The 18626-nt window shown below is 36.3% G+C and overlaps 1 long non-coding RNA gene and 1 pseudogene across 1 annotated transcript in view; one reads left to right on the top strand and one right to left on the bottom strand.

Moving 5' to 3' along the window:
• LOC107670371 (thromboxane-A synthase-like) overlaps positions 1–18626 on the top strand; it is a 66835-nt pseudogene that overhangs the window by 25160 nt on the left and 23049 nt on the right.
• Positions 17482–18626, bottom strand: part of LOC107670372 (uncharacterized) — a 17594-nt gene continuing 16449 nt past the window's right edge. Inside the window, exon 2 of the long non-coding RNA XR_001632084.1 lies at positions 17482–17514. This is a non-coding gene — a long non-coding RNA (uncharacterized LOC107670372). The remainder of the gene's footprint in view (positions 17515–18626) is intronic.

The raw sequence follows: 18626 nt of genomic DNA, 5'->3' as shown, positions 1-18626 counted from the left end.
CACACCTGTGCAATAATCATGCTGTCTAATCAGCATCTTGATATGCCACACCTGTGAGGTGGATGGATTATCTCGGCATGCTCACTAACACAGATTTAGACAGATTTGTGAACAATATTTGAGAGAAATAGGCCTTTTGTGTACATAAAACAAGTCTTAGATCTTTGAGTTATAAGAAATGGGGGCAAAAACAAAAGTGTTGCGTTTACAATTTTGTTCAGTGTAGATAATTATTGCAATTATTTTTGTATTATTTTTATATAATAATATATATATTTTTTAATTATATTATAATTTTTTTTATATTAATATATATTTTCCCTTATACATGCATATGGATATCACCTGCCTATTTCTAATGATTTAATTTTTCTCTATTCTCTTATTGATTTCATATATGGCTTTCTAATAACGCTCAGACACACTGACTCCAAACTACAGAGGTTTTCACTGAATGTCTTTGTTTTTGTTTTAATAGGTACTCCATCTCCCCTTACTCGATCTTGGAGCGATGTGGCATCAAGCACCCAAAGCCCTCACCATTTTTTGGGAACCTCATGATGTTTCGAGATGTAAGACCTTTTGTTTACTTCATAATGAAACACAAGGCACATTCGCTCACTTTCTCACACGTACACACACACCTTGTACCACCCTCCCAAAGCTAGAAAAATTATATTTCTCTCAGTGAGCCTCACTTCATTAGATGTGTTCATTAAAGATGACTCGCTGCTAATGACATCTAATGTCATGTGATTCCCAAACAGATTACCCTCTGTACTGAATGATGTAGTTTTATGACGATAATATAAAAGACGGACAGGGAGAGTGGGTGGGTTTAATATTGCAAAATTAATACTTTTAATTCCTTCTGTGTTTTTTTCAAGTTTAATCTCAGTCCTAAACTGTAATGTAGCAAATCAACAGCTACCTTGAGTACTCTCATTTCTGCCTGTCTAATGATAATGATTTGAAGTGGATTATAGGAAATAAAGGCCAAAATTGCAATGCTGTAGGGCTGTTTGATTCCAATGCGAGTTTTAAATGGACCTTCATTTGTGAATGTGAAATGCCTAGATTCATCCAGCAACCAATAAGGACGAATGTCATAAAAAAGGACATGTCCAGCTTATATTTCACCCAACAGTAAAAATCAAAAGAACCGAAAAAAATGAGACTTAATTTTGGACCATTAAAATGTATTTTCATTACAGTTAAGATCAAGGTGGACATATCAATGAAGAATACGACGTTCTGAAATTCATGTTAATTTTTTATTAAACTTTTTGCTCTTTTTTTTAACTGTAAAAACAGGGCACAAAGTACTGTATTAATATGAAGACATTTTCAGAATTTATTTTTTACTGGTGTTTTACCCGTATAAAGCTTTGAGTCCAACTCTTGGATTTGAGAGAAATAGGCCTTTTGTGTACATAAAACAAGTCTTAGATCTTTGAGTTATAAGAAATGGGGGCAAAAACAAAAGTGTTGCGTTTACAATTTTGTTCAGTGTAGATAATTATTGCAATTATTTTTGTATTATTTTTATATAATAATATATATATTTTTTAATTATATTATAATTTTTTTTATATTAATATATATTTTCCCTTATACATGCATATGGATATCACCTGCCTATTTCTAATGATTTAATTTTTCTCTATTCTCTTATTGATTTCATATATGGCTTTCTAATAACGCTCAGACACACTGACTCCAAACTACAGAGGTTTTCACTGAATGTCTTTGTTTTTGTTTTAATAGGTACTCCATCTCCCCTTACTCGATCTTGGAGCGATGTGGCATCAAGCACCCAAAGCCCTCACCATTTTTTGGGAACCTCATGATGTTTCGAGATGTAAGACCTTTTGTTTACTTCATAATGAAACACAAGGCACATTCGCTCACTTTCTCACACGTACACACACACCTTGTACCACCCTCCCAAAGCTAGAAAAATTATATTTCTCTCAGTGAGCCTCACTTCATTAGATGTGTTCATTAAAGATGACTCGCTGCTAATGACATCTAATGTCATGTGATTCCCAAACAGATTACCCTCTGTACTGAATGATGTAGTTTTATGACGATAATATAAAAGACGGACGGGGAGAGTGGGTGGGTTTAATATTGCAAAATTAATACTTTTAATTCCTTCTGTGTTTTATTCAAGTTTAATCTCAGTCCTAAACTGTAATGTAGCAAATCAACAGCTACCTTGAGTACTCTCATTTCTGCCTGTCTAATGATAATGATTTGAAGTGGATTATAGGAAATAAAGGCCAAAATTGCAATGCTGTAGGGCTGTTTGATTCCAATGCGAGTTTTAAATGGACCTTCATTTGTGAATGTGAAATGCCTAGATTCATCCAGCAACCAATAAGGACGAATGTCATAAAAAAGGACATGTCCAGCTTATATTTCACCCAACAGTAAAAATCAAAAGAACCGAAAAAAATGAGACTTAATTTTGGACCATTAAAATGTATTTTCATTACAGTTAAGATCAAGGTGGACATATCAATGAAGAATACGACGTTCTGAAATTCATGTTAATTTTTTATTAAACTTTTTGCTCTTTTTTTTAACTGTAAAAACAGGGCACAAAGTACTGTATTAATATGAAGACATTTTCAGAATTTATTTTTTACTGGTGTTTTACCCGTATAAAGCTTTGAGTCCAACTCTTGTGCTGTTCTGGTGCTGAATAGATTCTCAGATCAATATGTTACTGTCAGACAGCGATGGTTGACTGGACAGCATGTCGTTCACAACACTCTTTTCATTCCGTCTTTCTATCACCCGCTTATGACAGTGCTCCCTCTTCCTTCTCTCCCTCTCGGTCTGCCTGTCTGTATCCCCTTATACTTCTTTTTCATCGCAATTCATGTCTTCCTCGTTGTGATTAAATGTTATTAGATGGAAGTGAGAAAGGCGTAAATGAATATGCATGCATGCATAATTACTGCGTGTCTTGAAGTTCCCCAGGTGAACTAAAGGTATGTGCTTTTTTTTTTAGTGTGTGGGTTTTTGTATGCTGTTGTGCAGCCTTTGTCTAAGCATATTAGTGTTTGTGTAGATTTGGCACACATCAGCAGACTCAGTCTCACAAACAATGGTCTCCAGAGCATTGCTCCTGCGGAATCCTCTGACCCACTTCCACAGGCCAGCCTCGCAGCTAAATCCTGTACGTCTCTGTGTGCAACTATATGCACATTTTGTGTTACTGGCACTAGAGATGCAGACGCAATCCCCTCTCAAGAGGCAGGTGACTGCATTTCAGGTTAGAAATTCAGTGAGAATGCAAAAGAGGAAAGGGAGATGCTGAAAGAGAGAAAGGAGAAGGAAAGTAAGGCATAGGCTACGTTGGCAAAGTCGGTGTTTGGGATTGATGACTGTTTTTAGATGAACGGAGTGAATTGGAGTGATTTGAAGGAAAACAGAAGAGAGAAGCCAGGGTGTAAGGGAGGATCATGGGTAACAGGAAGTGATGTTGAAAGAGCGTTTGGGATACAGGGGCAGATTGAGTCACATTTAGAGACTAGACGACAGAGTCTCTCGCAACCCACAGCAGCACATTATCATGACACACTCCATTACCAAATACAACACTCACAGACGTGAGATGTGGTCCATTTAAGATCCTAAACAACCTAGATGCAGTTTCTCTCTCTCTTTCTCTCTGTTGCCAGCACACATGCACATACTTGCTCTCTGTTTATCCATAGGGGACTTATCTGGAAAACAGGATTTGTCATGGTAGTTTCAAATAAAAAGAGCTACAGTATGTAGACTGACTTTAACATTAACAAAGCTGCCTGCCCAGTGTGTCAAGACTATTTACTGAATCTAAGGTACAAAAACAGGTAATTCTCAAAGGTTATAAACATATTAACAGAAGACCACCCATGTTAACTCTGCCATTCAGGTGTTTGGGTTCAGTTTCTATTTTAATATGTTTTAAATTATAATTTATTCCTGTGATAGCAAAGCTGAATTTTTAGCAGCCATTACTCCAGTTTTCAGTGCCACGTGATCCTTCAGAAATCATTCTAATTTGTGTACACCATAATACATTTTTTTCAGGATTTTTTTAATGAATAGAAACGTTTATTTAAAGTAGAAATCTTTTGTAACATTACAAATGTTTTTGCTGCCTTTTAATTAAATTAATGCATCCCTGCTGAATAAAAGCATTAATGTCTTTTTCTATCTTCCAAAAAAATAAAAAATAAAAAAATTGTACTGACCCCAAACTTTTAAGCTGTAGTACATATCAACACTTATTCAATATTTAGCAAGTTGGCCATATGCAAAAACATTATCCAATCATAACAGATGTCATTTGCATAGTGTATAGAAGTCTTATATGAAAGCAAAAACAGGGTCAGAGACAAGCAAAATGCTCATTAAAAACTAAATGAGATCTGATGCATTTCGCAAACAAAACTAGTAAGAATTGCAAGATCCAATCAGGTTTCATGATTTGTGTGCACAGTTTTTTTGGATCTTGAAACTGATATGTTGCATTAAGTGCCTTTGGGGAAAAAATAATGACTTGAATTTGACAAAGTTTGCAAGGTTCATGGCACTGAATCTTTGAAAGATAGAGTAGCACTTAGTAGCTAGATACTCGAGCAGAATTATATATTTTGCTTTGTTTTCGGAGTAATATCTCTAAATAAATTACTATTACTTTTGGACAGACAGAATACGTGATCTCAGAGTCTACATAAATTAATGTCATTTGTAGAGACTACCGATTTTGTTTTTCAGCATCAGTCCTAATGGAATTTTTTAAGTTGTGCATAAAACAAAATGCAATTTCAAATACAATGTGCTACTTGCTGTTTTTTTAACATTTGTTTCCAAACCAGTTTTTTCAGTGTATTTCAGAATTGCCCACATGTAAATATGCAAAACAAAAGGAAGGTATTTTGAAAGTCCCCATTGACTTTCATTGTATGACCCATAAAATATAGAATAGAATAGAATAGAATATTTCCTTTTAATTGTCCTTTTTTCACAGGTCTATCCTTAAAAGTGCATATCCCATACCTTCCTCCACATCCTCTCAGTCACACACTGAACGTCTGCCTGCATGATTCTGAGTGACATGACAGATTATTAGTGGCCGAGACAAAGAAAAGCAGCACGTGTTCAGATCTGCACAGAGGTCAAGGTCATGTATGTGCTAGAAAACAACTAAAAGTGGCTAATCTTTTTAAGAGAATTCCAATAGGATCACTGACTGTCCGCTTCAGTCAGACCCGGGGTTATTGATCGTATCCATCCGAGGTGAATGGAGGCTATTACAGGTATGGCAGCCAAAGGCAGAAGCAACTCATTTGTTTGAACTGAGCCTCCTGTTAAACTTTACTACAGCATAGATGCACGCGCAGCCTCTTCCGTGTGACAGAACAGTAATAAAAGGCTGAAGGAGAGGACATCAGGATGGAAGGGCACACACTCCACTGCTTAATGCTCACTGAGGAACACACGCACACACATACAGTATACGTCTCTGCCTAATGCCCACCAGGGAGACTGCAGGAATAGTGGGATGAAGAAGGGAGGGCAGGCGGTTTGATGACAGCACTGTCGACTCCTTCATTAGTACAGACAGCAGAGCCACTGGCTGCCATGCATACCAAACTAGCACTCTTTATGTGCTTTTTATATGCGCGTGTGTGTGTGTGTGCGTTTTACAGTCAGCACTTGATGTTCATTGTTTGCTTTGTTGTGTAACTTCTTAACTATATCCCACCAGCCTCTATAAACAATGCAATCTCAGCAGCCTTATGTGCAAAGTTTAATATGTTATTAGATTCTAAATAGGGATATGATAATATTCCTGTTATTGTGTTATGGTTATGGATATTTCAGGATAATATTCTCAGTAGACCTCGATAAACCTTCAGAGAGCCCATAAACCTCGAGAGAGCCAAGCGCAGTCAGTGTTTTTGCTCTGGACTGACCCCTACTGGTAGATAAGTGCAGTCACTCAGCGATGCCATACCTGTAATAGCCTCCATTCACATAGTAAGCGCCTCTTTAGGAGTCATATAGACAGATCTATATTGTTCAGGGCTGTCTTATTCTTTTTAGACAGACAGTCGGTGGTATCCAAGAAAAGACAGAGCTGAAATAAATAATTGCTTTAAACTACATGATGGCAAAGCTGTGCAAATGTTCATGAATGTGCTAATCTTGGAGAAAGTGCCCACCCACTGAGAACAATAGGATGCAAGTTCATCAAATCAGATATCTCTTATTCAGATTTTTTTAATGTTTTATTCCACAATGTTTAAAAAAAAAGTGCTAATCTTGGAGAAAGTGCCCACCCACTGAGAACAATAGGATGCAAGTTCATCAAATCAGATATCTCTTATTCAGATTTTTTTGAATGTTTTATTCCACAATGTTTAAAAAAAAAGAATCAATTAAACTGTGTCAGAAAAATAAGTTGCCAGTAATGTTAGCAAAAATAATAATATTCAGCATAAAATATTAAACTACACCCAATGCCACAGGTGTATAAAATCAAGCACCTAGCCATGCAGTATGCATTTACAAACATTTGTGGAAAAAATGTTTGTGGTTAAGACCTCAGTGAATGGTACTATGATAGGAAAGAAACCACTCAGTTCGTGTAAATTCATCCCTGCTAAATATTTCACAGTCAACCATAAGTGGTATTATTGAAAAGTGGAAGTGTTTAGGAACAGCAGCAACTATAGCCATAAAGCAGAAGACCACGCAAAGTCACGGAGCGGGGTCACTTAGTACTGAGGTGCATAAAAGAGTTAATAAAGTGAAGGGAAATCTTAATGTGTCAGCATGGCATTTTGGACAATGCTATGCTTCCAATATGGTGGTAAAAATTTAGGGAAGGTCCTTCTCTGCTGCAGCCTGACTGTGCCCCAGTGCACAAAGCAGGGTCCATAAAGACATGGTTGGATGAGTTTGGTGTGAAAGAACTTGACTGGCTCAAACAAAGCCTGATCACAACACCATCGAACACCTTTGGGATGAATGGAGATTGCCAGCCAGGCCTTCTCGTCCAACATCAGTGCCTGACCCCACAAATGCAAAATTCCCACAGAAACGCTTTAAAATCTCGTGGAAAGCCTTCCTAGAAGAGTAGAAGCTGTTATAGCTGCAAAGGGACCAACTTCATATTAATGTCAATGTATTTGAATGCAATGTCACTAAAGTCCCTGTTGGTGTTATGTACAGGTGTCCCAATACTTTTGTCCGTATAGTGTATCTCTCTGATATCTTTCTTACTCTCACTTGTTTCATTTTCTAAGTACTTTATTAGCATGATGCAAATATTTGCAGCAGAATATATATCTCAGCTACATGTGGAAGAATTGACAATAAAGCAGACTTGACTTGACTTGACTTGATTTGATATCACACAGAATGTGTGAAAAATGTGTTGCTAGTATTAAAATAATAATAAATAAACTAAAATGATTTCATGAAGATATTTAAGTTGATCTGTGCGGCATTTCATTGTTAAATCTGATTGTTGTAGATGATGTCTCTAAAATAAATCTGACCACATGAGTGACTTGAAAATTCTGCATTGAATATTCTCGAATATGCTTTTATACTGATATGTGGGTTTTCTGCTCTTGCACAGGGTTTCTTTAAGGCACAATCTGACCTAATAAAGAAATACGGACGAATTTGTGGGTAAGTCTCCCTGGATTTTACTTTTACTGTTATTAAAGCATCAATCAAATTACTAAATGAAATTGGATTAAGTTTATGTTGTTTCTTTGTCTTATAAAATCTGAGATTGATGTCTGAAAAAAACATCATCTTTTTATTATATGGGAAAGCTTTTGTCAAAGGCATTAATAAACACAAATATGTGAAACCTATTTGTTTTGCCAAGTGAAACATGAACGCCTTCTCATTACCCCTTGTGTAATAGAAATGATTTTTTTCTGATTTATATTTCTGATGAAAAGTTCCCTACATGATTGCTTTAGTCATTTCCACATTTATAGAATTATTTTAATACGAAAGCATCTGTGTATAACACCCATCACACCGGAGCCCTTGTTCACAGTCCTGTCATTCATATTCAGACAGTATGAACCACTCACGGAGTGCCCAGTGTCCTCTAATTTAGTCAGTCGCTAGCCAGACATTGTGTTTTAATATGCCTGCTTCTGAGAGGCCGACTTCTCCTCGAGGGAGATCAAAGCAGCGAGTGCCACTGGGCTTCCTGTGTTTAATATGAGCAGAATAGAGGGGAAGAGAATCAGAGTGATGCTGGTTTTGTCTGCTTGTGTGCGTGTATGTGTGTTCAATGGGATCCAGGGGTTCTGGATTGGGTGTCGAGACCGGAAAATGGGATCTAATTCAGAGTCGTGTAGATATATGTCAGGAGACATTACGACATCTTTCAGTTAGGTGTAATCCAAGAGGCTGAGCTTCTCACCGAAATCAAAGGGCTTTGAAATACATATCAGTGCTCTGCATGCTCCTTAAAACCCTTGTCGGTTCCCGAAGTACAAACCATCAGTCATCTAAGTTCAGACGTTTCAGCGCATTGCAGGAGTGCTCGATTTCAAATATGCAGAAGGTTTGCTCACGAAGGTGTGATTTTATTTTTTGCTCCATCCAAAAATATCCTTCAGATATGGTTTGAAAATATCTTGAAATGCCTTCTAACCAGAATGCATTAATGAGATACCCTACAGTGAAAGAGACCATATGGGCTTTTCAATGGTTGACAGCTAAAGGACACTTTGTTTGATGGCATATACGTACAGTGTAATGCAGTGATTTTCAGATGTTTTTAGGTGTGAATTATGTGTCTAAATACATAAAAATTACTTAGTATCATTATATTAATGATCTTTAATATATTTCTCATAAAAATATAGTATGATATTAAAACTTATGAGTTAATGTCATAATGAGATTTTTCCAGATATTTCAACTTTCTCATAATGACTTAATGAAATGATCACATAACAATGAAAAACTGTATCATAATAATATTAGTATTTGTAGAATCTCTCAAAATTATATTAGTAGTGGTATAGTATCTTGTAATAATGAGATGCTAATAATATTAGTATTGTTTCTCATAATGACAAACTGTATCATGATGATACGCTTTATCATGAGTTAAGTCATAATGAGATTGATTCTAAATATTATAATATATTATAATATAAATATTTAATAAATATAAATATATAATAAATAACTTTCTCATAATAATGACTTAATTACCAGTATTGGTTGCACATTATTTTACAGTACTGATAATATAAAGTAAGGTATAGTACTGATAATATAAGGTAACGCCATGGGTTAAGTTAGGTTTAAGCCTAGGTTCAGGGTTAGTACCTATTTATTATCCATTTACTGTAATTACTATAACAAGTACATAATGTACATAAAGTGCTACCATAATATTATTATGAGAAAATCTCATTACTACAAGATACTTTCTCATTAGTATTAATATAGTATCTCATAATAATGACAAACATTCTCATAGTAATGACTTACTGTATCAGAATAATGATAATCATTATGAGTTAGTTAAGTCTAATTTTTTGCAAATATAAAATCTCAATAATAAGGAACTTTTACATAATAATGACTGTGTATCTCATAATGAGAAACTTTCTCGTTATAATGACTTCGTCATCCAAGTCATTATTATGAGAAAGTTTCTCATTATGACTTACAGAATCATATTTTTTACTCTGTGGCAGAAATGGGCTTAGTATTGTTCATTGGTTCATGATAGTCTGTATTGCACGTGAAAGACCATCACACAGCTTTTCGGTTTGCGAACAGACCGCCGGCGCAGATGCATAGATAAACCAAAACATACTAATGAGATCAGTGTTTTATAGGTCACTTAGCTGCAAGCTTAATTAAACTCCTCCTGCTCCTAGAGCCATGTGGACTGCCAATGTCAGCTTCATTAGCACAAGATGATATGAAGAGTTTTACAGTACCAAACTGACACAGGCACATGAAAGGAGAGTACAGTAAATGATAAGAGTGATCTGTCTCTGCTGCGTTTGCCCCCAGCTGAGTCCCAGCTGGGCTTAAATGTGCTTTACAGCCACTGGACACGGTAATGAACCTAAGCATAGCCTTCTGCTGGAAAAAAGGAGCTTCCAAAAGCTTGTATGAACTAGATTAATGGCTTCAGATATTTGCCTAAAAGCTTTCATATTCAATTATCGGTGCCTAATAAAGGTGTTTAATTATCTGCATGTTTCTGCTATTTCCTGTGAAACTGATTCTTAGGAGGAAAAAAAAAAGAGAAAATTACAGGAAGTTGCATTTGAGAGGAAGGTGGTGTCTCATGCTGGTGCATGCAAGGGCACATACATACGTGCTCACAATCCTCCATTTCACAGCGTTTGATGGTATAACCTCGCCACATCTCAGCAGTGAAAGCTGCCATGCGTGACTACAAAAAAGGAGCTACCCAGCAGACTCAAATTTCTCTTTACTGAGCTGACCTTGACACACACACACGTATGATGTGTGTCTGTACCCCTGTGTCAGTGATATGAAGTGAAGACGGGGTCTGCAGCCACAGATGTGCTGCTTTATCCGTGTGTGAATTTGTCCTTTGTTCTTTGGACTCTTCCTATTCCCCTGAAATTTGACTGGTGCCATGTTATTTATTCATTTCATCTTGTTTGTTTGCTCTGTGTGTGTGTGTGTGTCAGTTATTATATAGGCCGGCGGCCTATAGTGATCATTGCAGACCCAGATATGCTCAGGCAGGTGATGGTGAAGGAATTCAGTAAGTTTCCCAACAGAATGGTGAGTGACATTACATTTACAGTCTAAAATCAAATACACATACTCAGCAATTCATCTAAAGTTGTATTATTAAGCATACTCTATTCAGCAAAAATTACTTCTTAATGAGTTTTTAATTAGTTGTTTTTTTACTTGCTTTTCAGTAAAATATCTAAAACTCCTTAAAAAGGAGAAGCCAGATTGCATAAGATATTAAGACTTGTTTTCATAGATTGTTTCTTGAATATAAGTCAGTGTTGTTATAAAACTGAACCTTAAATCATTTTGTTAATTGAAATAAAGTAAAAAATAATATAAAGTATAAATATTAGATGAAAAACTTGAAATAAAATTCTAAAATTTGAAATAAAATAAGCTGAAGCACTAAAATTACTACAAAATTTTCACAAAGCACAAAAAAAAAAACATTTTCACTTCTATCATTTATACACATGGTATCTAAAAAAAAACCCATTTATTTAGTATAAAACAAACCATGAATGTGATTACGTTTACATTTGTGTTCTACAAGCTCATTCATGAATAGCTACTAAATTCTAGAAATAGCTTGTAAAATTAAAATAACTTTGCAAAATCATTCACAAGACTTGTTTGCCTCCATGTTTCACATCAACATAACTCGCAACTCGTGCATCATCTAGAAGTCAGAGTTTCCCACTTGTAAATACGACTTCGCTTTATCATTTATGTGCTCAGAACTCGTTATTAGGATATTTTCGGTTCCACTTGAAGGCCGTCAATTCCTGATTGATGTCATCACATAGCTCAGCAATTGTTTGTCAACAACATCATAATTTATGATTGCAGACATACACATAGCATCTCCCATAAATCATAAAATCAGCTAAATCAATGACAGGGTGGTTTTGATTTATTACTTGCACTTTTTCCTGCAGTCGATAGGAGTTACTGTATGTAGGTGTGTATTTGTGTGTCTAAATCAATGCTGAGAGTGCACGTCATGTGAATGGTAAGCTACTGGCAAAAGGCTCCAGAGCTTTGAACTCAGTCAGTCCAGGGAGGTCAAAAACTAATGATCACATGACTTATGTATCAAAGCAGAGTGAAAGGTCATGAGTTGGCCTTGCTGCTGGAGCTGAGCCTGCTGGGTAAACGATTATGGCAGGGCCAGATCAATACTGAGGCCTTGTGCACCACTGGGGTTTATCAACTACCTCTTGGCCTGTTTGTGTGCATGGAAGTGTACTTTTAAATGTACAACGTAAAGCACATCTACAACCAACAGTGGGAGAAAACTCGTAAAAGGAGATTACCAAGGCACCAAAAAACAAACAAATAGTATGTGTTGGCAGCCGTTAGCACAAATATCTACACACGAGATCAAAGTCGGCCAAGCACAAAGCTCTGCCACCTGGCTTTGGTTGCTGCACTAACTTTCAGGCTAACAACCTATGCTTAGCCAACTCCGTGTACAGTACAACAGCAGTTTTAATGAATCCAGGACTATTATTTATGCAGAATTGCAAAGACGAAACCATGTAGAGCTTTTTAAACACTTTCCGACAGTTTAGAGTCTGAGAAAGTTTTTTACACTTTGCGGTGGTTCATCTATTAAGCCTGAAACATTCTCTACGCAAGTATGGAGATGCAGATGCGAATGCTTACGAGCAGATTGTATATTTTTGCATTACTATAGCAAAAACAAACTTTAAAAATCTGTGCCATTAAACTCTTAAGTGTAGCTATAGCTAGCTTTATGTGTCCACAGTTAATGATTGAAATAATAAACTTGCTAATGCTATGTGTACATGTTGCATTATTAATTTTTTTTTTAACTCATTTTGAAAAGCAATATCTGAAATCAAACTTGAGTAAACTTGTTTTCTTTGAAAATTTGCCAGTAATTACTTCAAACTACGGATAGTTGTTGGTCTGAATGAGAAAACCTATAGAAAACCGCAGAAAGGTGCGAGCACAGTGACATTTTGTGGGCAAAAAAAAGGTCCATTGTCTGTTTTTAATAGTAATGTAAAGTGACGTGACATGTGAAAGTGACGTGACATGTGGCCAAGTATGGTGACCCATACTCGGAATTAGTGCTCTGCATTTATCCCATCCAAAGTGCACACACACAGCAGTGAACACACACACACCGTGAACACACACCCGGAGCAGTGAGCATTTATGCTGCGGCGCCCGGGGAGCAGTTGGGGGTTCGGTGCCTTGCTCAAGGGCACCTCAGTCGTGGTATTGAAGGTGGGAGAGAGCGCTGTACATTCACTCCCCCCACCTACAATCCCTGCCGGTACGAGACTCGATCCCACAACCTTTAGGTTACAAGTCCAACTCTCTAACCATTAGGCCACGACTTCCCACACATGTATCAAGCACAGCAAACACAGAAGTCGCTTTCAAAACAAGAAGCTTTTTTTTGGTCAACATGGCGAATCCGTGTGACCAAACTGAAATCTGGGAAAAGCTGAACTTTCACAATAACGCTAAATTCACAATCGCATGGATTCCAATTCAATTTATTGGATTTTGCCTGTGAAATTTTGCCAAACAATGGCATATGTGACCTCACCTAAAGTCTAATGTCTGTTATAGCACCTCCTGTGGCAATGCAATATACTTGCGTTGCCTTATGAATTGCATTCTGACACGTTTTAAAAACTCAACGACGTGTGATATCAAGGTTGCATAAGTGTAAGTGCTAACGCTTGGAAATGTTTGCACATAGTTGTGTAGCGTATGTTTTGGGCCCAACAATCACCACTGCTACTAATATCATAGTTATAGCCTACTACACGATACTGGATTCCTATTAAAATGATTGTATTTCTCCCACAAAAAGTCACCAAACAATGGTAAATGTGGAAATCTGAAGACTAATGCTATAGCCTGCTATAGCTCCTCTTGTGGCAATGCGGAGAACGCAGTATACTTGTGTTGCATTACGAATTGCATCTTGCCTAAAAATGCTACAGATTTCATAGTTATAGCCTACTGCACAATACTAGGTAAATGACAAACATGCTTTAGATTTAGTCCTAAACTTGTCCTTATATAAACATGTCCTTTTCGGAGTGTACAAACCTCAGCTGTGTTCTCGATGCAGACTGTCAGGGGCATGACTAAACCCATGAGCGACAGTCTGATCATGCTGAAGGGCGAACAGTGGAAACGAGTGCACAGCATCCTCACACCGACCTTCAGTGCTGCCAAGATGAAAGAGGTGAGCTCTGCTTTCTTACCTAAATGTGTGCTACACAAACATTAAAGCTGTTCTAAGACGCAATTGTTCTTATGTAATCACATTTTATGGCATTGAGTTGATAAATCAAGTGCAGCTCTGGAACAGGCTGGAACAAAATCTTGTACCCGTAGAGGCCTCATATTTCCATAACAGCCATTAAAATAGTTTTAAAAAGTTGCCTAAGATCCTGGTCATAAGATGTGAAGATAAGTATGAATTCCCCAAAACAATGGAAATCAGTTCACAAAAGCACACATACGCATGCATATTCATGGGTAGTTTGAAGTTTTCTTGGCATTGGGAGTGGGACAAGCTCAAGTACACAAAAAGTTTTTTTATTGGCATCTAAGGTTCCATGAATAACCTTTAACATATATGGAACGTTTTGGTTGCCCAAGTGTTTCTTTATAGTGGTCCTTTTAAGAAATGTTCACTAAAAGGTTCTTTGGAGAAGGGTTCTTCAGTGGCATCACTATGAAAAACTTTTGAGAACTTTATTTTTAAGAGTGTAGATGCCATAGAAGGACCATTTTTGGTTCCCCAAAGAACCTTTCAGTGAACAGTTATTGAAACAACTGTTATTTTCTAAGTGTGAAGAACATTTTAATAAAAGGTTTCCAGAAAAATGTTCTTGAGATTGTGTAATGGAAAGATTCCATGGATGTTCTTTATGGAACCATCAATGGCAATAAAGAAACTGTTTTTAAGAGTGTAGTATCAACATGTTCCTGAATCCTAACTGGATGAAAGTTGAATGTTGTTCAACTCTTTGCCTATTTTTGAAATCTGATTGGTTGATAGGATGTAGAGCCAGGTACATGTTGAAAAAAATCCTCACATAGTGCAAAGAACACCTAAAAAGACAGTGAACCCTGGAAGAAAAATGTCCTTTCGAATCTTCATCTGAGAGTCTTAACAAGCCTGTGTGTCTCCTGCCTCTTATCCTGCTCCATGTCACTGGAGATTTGTTGTTAATAGAGGCCATATCAGGCTGCTTTCACAATGTGTAATTTTGTTGGAGCCTGTTTGCACAATGTGTTGTCATTACCTTTTTGAGCATTTAGGTGGAACAGCTCAATGATACTAGACTATCAGTTCTCCCATAGTGAGAGATAGGAACCGAGAGCTAAGAGAGTTTGACATTAGTCTTTTTTTTTGCACATCACATGTGAGAGAACAAAGGAGTGCGTTTCCTCCACAACAGCCCTGTACTTTACATGCACTCTTTTCTGATTAAATAAAACAGAGAAAGACAGAAGAAAGTGAATAGGAAGGAAAGAGGTGCGGTAGTAAAGAAGAACAGACAGATGAGTGAAAGATGAGGTCGCAATCCCGAAAAAATGATTATAGCACATCACTCTTAGAGAGGAGAAAAACACAGACGATTTAATTCACATGACATCATTGAGGTAAAGAAAAAGACATGAAGCTGTCTGCTGAAAATGTATGATTGGCTGTGCTAGAAAGATGTGATAGTTGTGATGGGGAGGTCTTGGATGACAGTAGTTAATTGCTGTTTGGCCTCTTGCTAACATGTTTTGAAGTGCCAGTCATCACATCTTGCATCATAGAACAGGATCGATTCTCCATCGTTCTCTGCGTCTCATGTGACTGCTTATTCATTTACTAGCAGAATGATTGAATGGGATTAATAAATCACAGATTAAATAAATCCTGGTTTAAATTATGTTGTCAATGTTGATTTCTCCGCTGAAAACATCTTGTGATCTGGGGTGTGAGCTATGTTTTGGAAACTGACCCTGTGAGTTTGTGTCTTCTTTTAGCCTTGCCAAGAAATGCACATGATTTCATCTAATAAAAAAAGTATCAACTTTTGGGATATGTGTATAGTTCTGGCCAAAAATACATCTTTTTTTCTGCAATGTAATGCAAAACTGTTTCTTTTGGCATCCACATGAGTTTTTCTTTCAAAATTACACATGCATATGCATTTAAATAAAATAATTTAAAAAGGTGATATTGTAAATATTATTACAATTTAAAATAAGTTTTCTATTTTAATGCATTTTAAATGTAATTTATTCCTGTGACGGCAAAGTTGAATTTTTAATGGTCCTTCAGAAATCATTCAATGCATCCTGGCTGAATAAAAGTATTCATTTCTTTCAAATAAATAAATAAATGTGTGACCATAATTTTATTTATCATAACTTTATTTAAAAAATATTTGTATTACTATATTTGCATGTTATTTTTATTTATATTATATTTTCCCCCAGTTGTGTCAGTTGTTTATTTAGTAACTGCTCTGATGGATTCAAGAAGTTAATTCAGTGAATTAATTTAAGACAAACTATTTCAGTCCAAAAAAAAAAATCCTAACCCGGTGGTGATTTTAAATGATTCATTCATTAGAAGAACCGACTCAAAACAGTCATTTGTTTGTGAATTGGACTAAACTGTTTGTCTGCATGCCAAAATTTGGAGACACTTATTTTCTTATTTGACTCTTTTACACAGAATATTCTAATTCTAAATGGATGTATGGGAATAAACTAGTGACCAAAAACTGCATGAGGCATCATAATTATTAAATATTTTATGTGTTCTGTCTACAAATAAAACTTGTAAATTTAAACATTTCCCTTAGATCAACAGATTTTGAGAAACAAATTCAGTCAAGTGTGTCTAAGCTTTTGACTGGCTGTGTGTGTGTGGTTACCAAATTGTTATTTTTTAAAACAGTCTTGCATTATAGAATGTTGCACACATACTGCATGATTTGCAGCTAAAGTGCTGATATATTTAGCCCCAACTGTATGTATATGTCTACCTATGAACCAGTATCCATTAATGATGTCATTTCCCTTCTCCGGCTGAAATGGTAAACATGTCCGTCAGGAATGTCAGAGGTGTGTGCTGCTGTGAGAGAAGAAGCCATGATTGTTCTCCATGTCTCACTTGCTCTCACACACACAGATACCCATAACAGTGGAGTGTCATTCACCCAAGCTATATTCGGCATGGTGTGACATCATTCAGGAGAAATCCGCACATATCACTCTCCATCCATCATCTCTGAACACACTGAGGGAGAGAAATACTGCACAGTGGCAAAGACAAACTTCTAATGAGCTCATAAACGTCTTTACAGTCTCTAATCCAAGTCTCTAAGCTGTGTCTGAAAGCACGTCCATTAACTTACAGTAAACAAAGCCATCATGTTCGCATTTTAAAACCAACAATATCGAGTTCCACTGTTAAATATTAGCTGCATTTGGAGGAGGATTTTATGTAAAATAAAATCGGGATCAAAATTCAGCTTGCCTGAATGTTTAATGTATAACTGTGCTCCAAGTTGTGAGTATGTGTGTGCAACCGTGTAGGCATGCACTTGCTGCCTGTATTGATTTTCATTAGCTGTGGTGCAGCGGTAGAAAGAGACAGTAGGCACCGCTCCTGTCGTTCTCTATCAGCCTTTCCAGTCGTCTTCATCTGCCTGCCTGCATGGAGTCAATATGCATCAACAAACACACACATGGGACGCACACACATATTCATCTTATTTACCACCAAGTAAGGCCTCACGGAGATGTAATTTGTTTCAGTAAAACTGAGATAACTTGACCACTGGTGAACACAAAATGTTATATTGCTTAGACTATATAGACACAATTTAGTTATTTATGGGACTTCTAGAAACTGAATACTTTGTAGTCTAAAATACATCCAAAATGCTGACATTGATGGGGAAATCAAGAACTGGAAATAAATTTCAAATCGGTTTCAAGACTTGTAGTGAGCTGACTACGTAGACAGCATTTTAAGGGATCGTGTGGTATTCGAGTTGGAAATCTTAAGATAGCATTGCATGTAACAACATTACAGTTCAGAAATTTGGGGGTTGGTTTTGAAAGAAGTGTTTTATGCTCACCAAGGCTGCATTTATTTAATCGAAAAAACAGTAATACTGTGAAATATTATTACAATTTAAAATAACTGTTTTCGGTTTTAGTCCATTTCAAAATGTAATTTATTCCTGTGATGGCAAAGCTGAATTTTTATTCTCATTACTCTTTAGTGTCACATTGTCTTTCAGAAATCATTCTAATATGCTGATTTGCTGCTCACGAAACACTCATTACTATTATTATGTTGAAAACAGCTGTGCAGCGTGTTTTATATAGTTTTTATGGAAATAGTGATGTGTTTTGTTCTGTTTATTCTTTGATTAATAGAAAGTTCAAAAGAGCAGTACTTGTTTGAAATATAATATTTTTGTAACAAATGTAAAAGTCTTCACTGCCACTTCTAATCAATTTAATGCATGCTTGATAGATAAAAGTAGTAATTTTGTTAAAAATAAAAATCTTGCTAACCCCAAACTTGTATACTTGAATGCTAATGTATAACTTGCAGAGAAGACAAAACCTTCACTAGCTGGTAGTCCCACTAGTCAACCACCCAACCAGCTAAAACCCCACCATTGTTACTGTATCACTTTAAGATGGTTTAGCTTGATTTTTTTAGCTAGCAGGGATTTAAATTAGTCTATTTTACCCAATATTTGTGCACGATTTATTTTTTGCTTATTTTAGTGTTAGCTTAGCCACAT

Source organism: Sinocyclocheilus anshuiensis, unplaced genomic scaffold, assembly GCF_001515605.1.
Source record: "Sinocyclocheilus anshuiensis isolate Anshui unplaced genomic scaffold, SAMN03320099.WGS_v1.1 scaffold949, whole genome shotgun sequence".
Classification (NCBI taxonomy): Eukaryota; Metazoa; Chordata; class Actinopteri; order Cypriniformes; family Cyprinidae; genus Sinocyclocheilus; species Sinocyclocheilus anshuiensis.
Note: the sequence above shows the minus strand (reverse complement) of the source record. Positions and strands in the feature narration are given on the sequence as shown.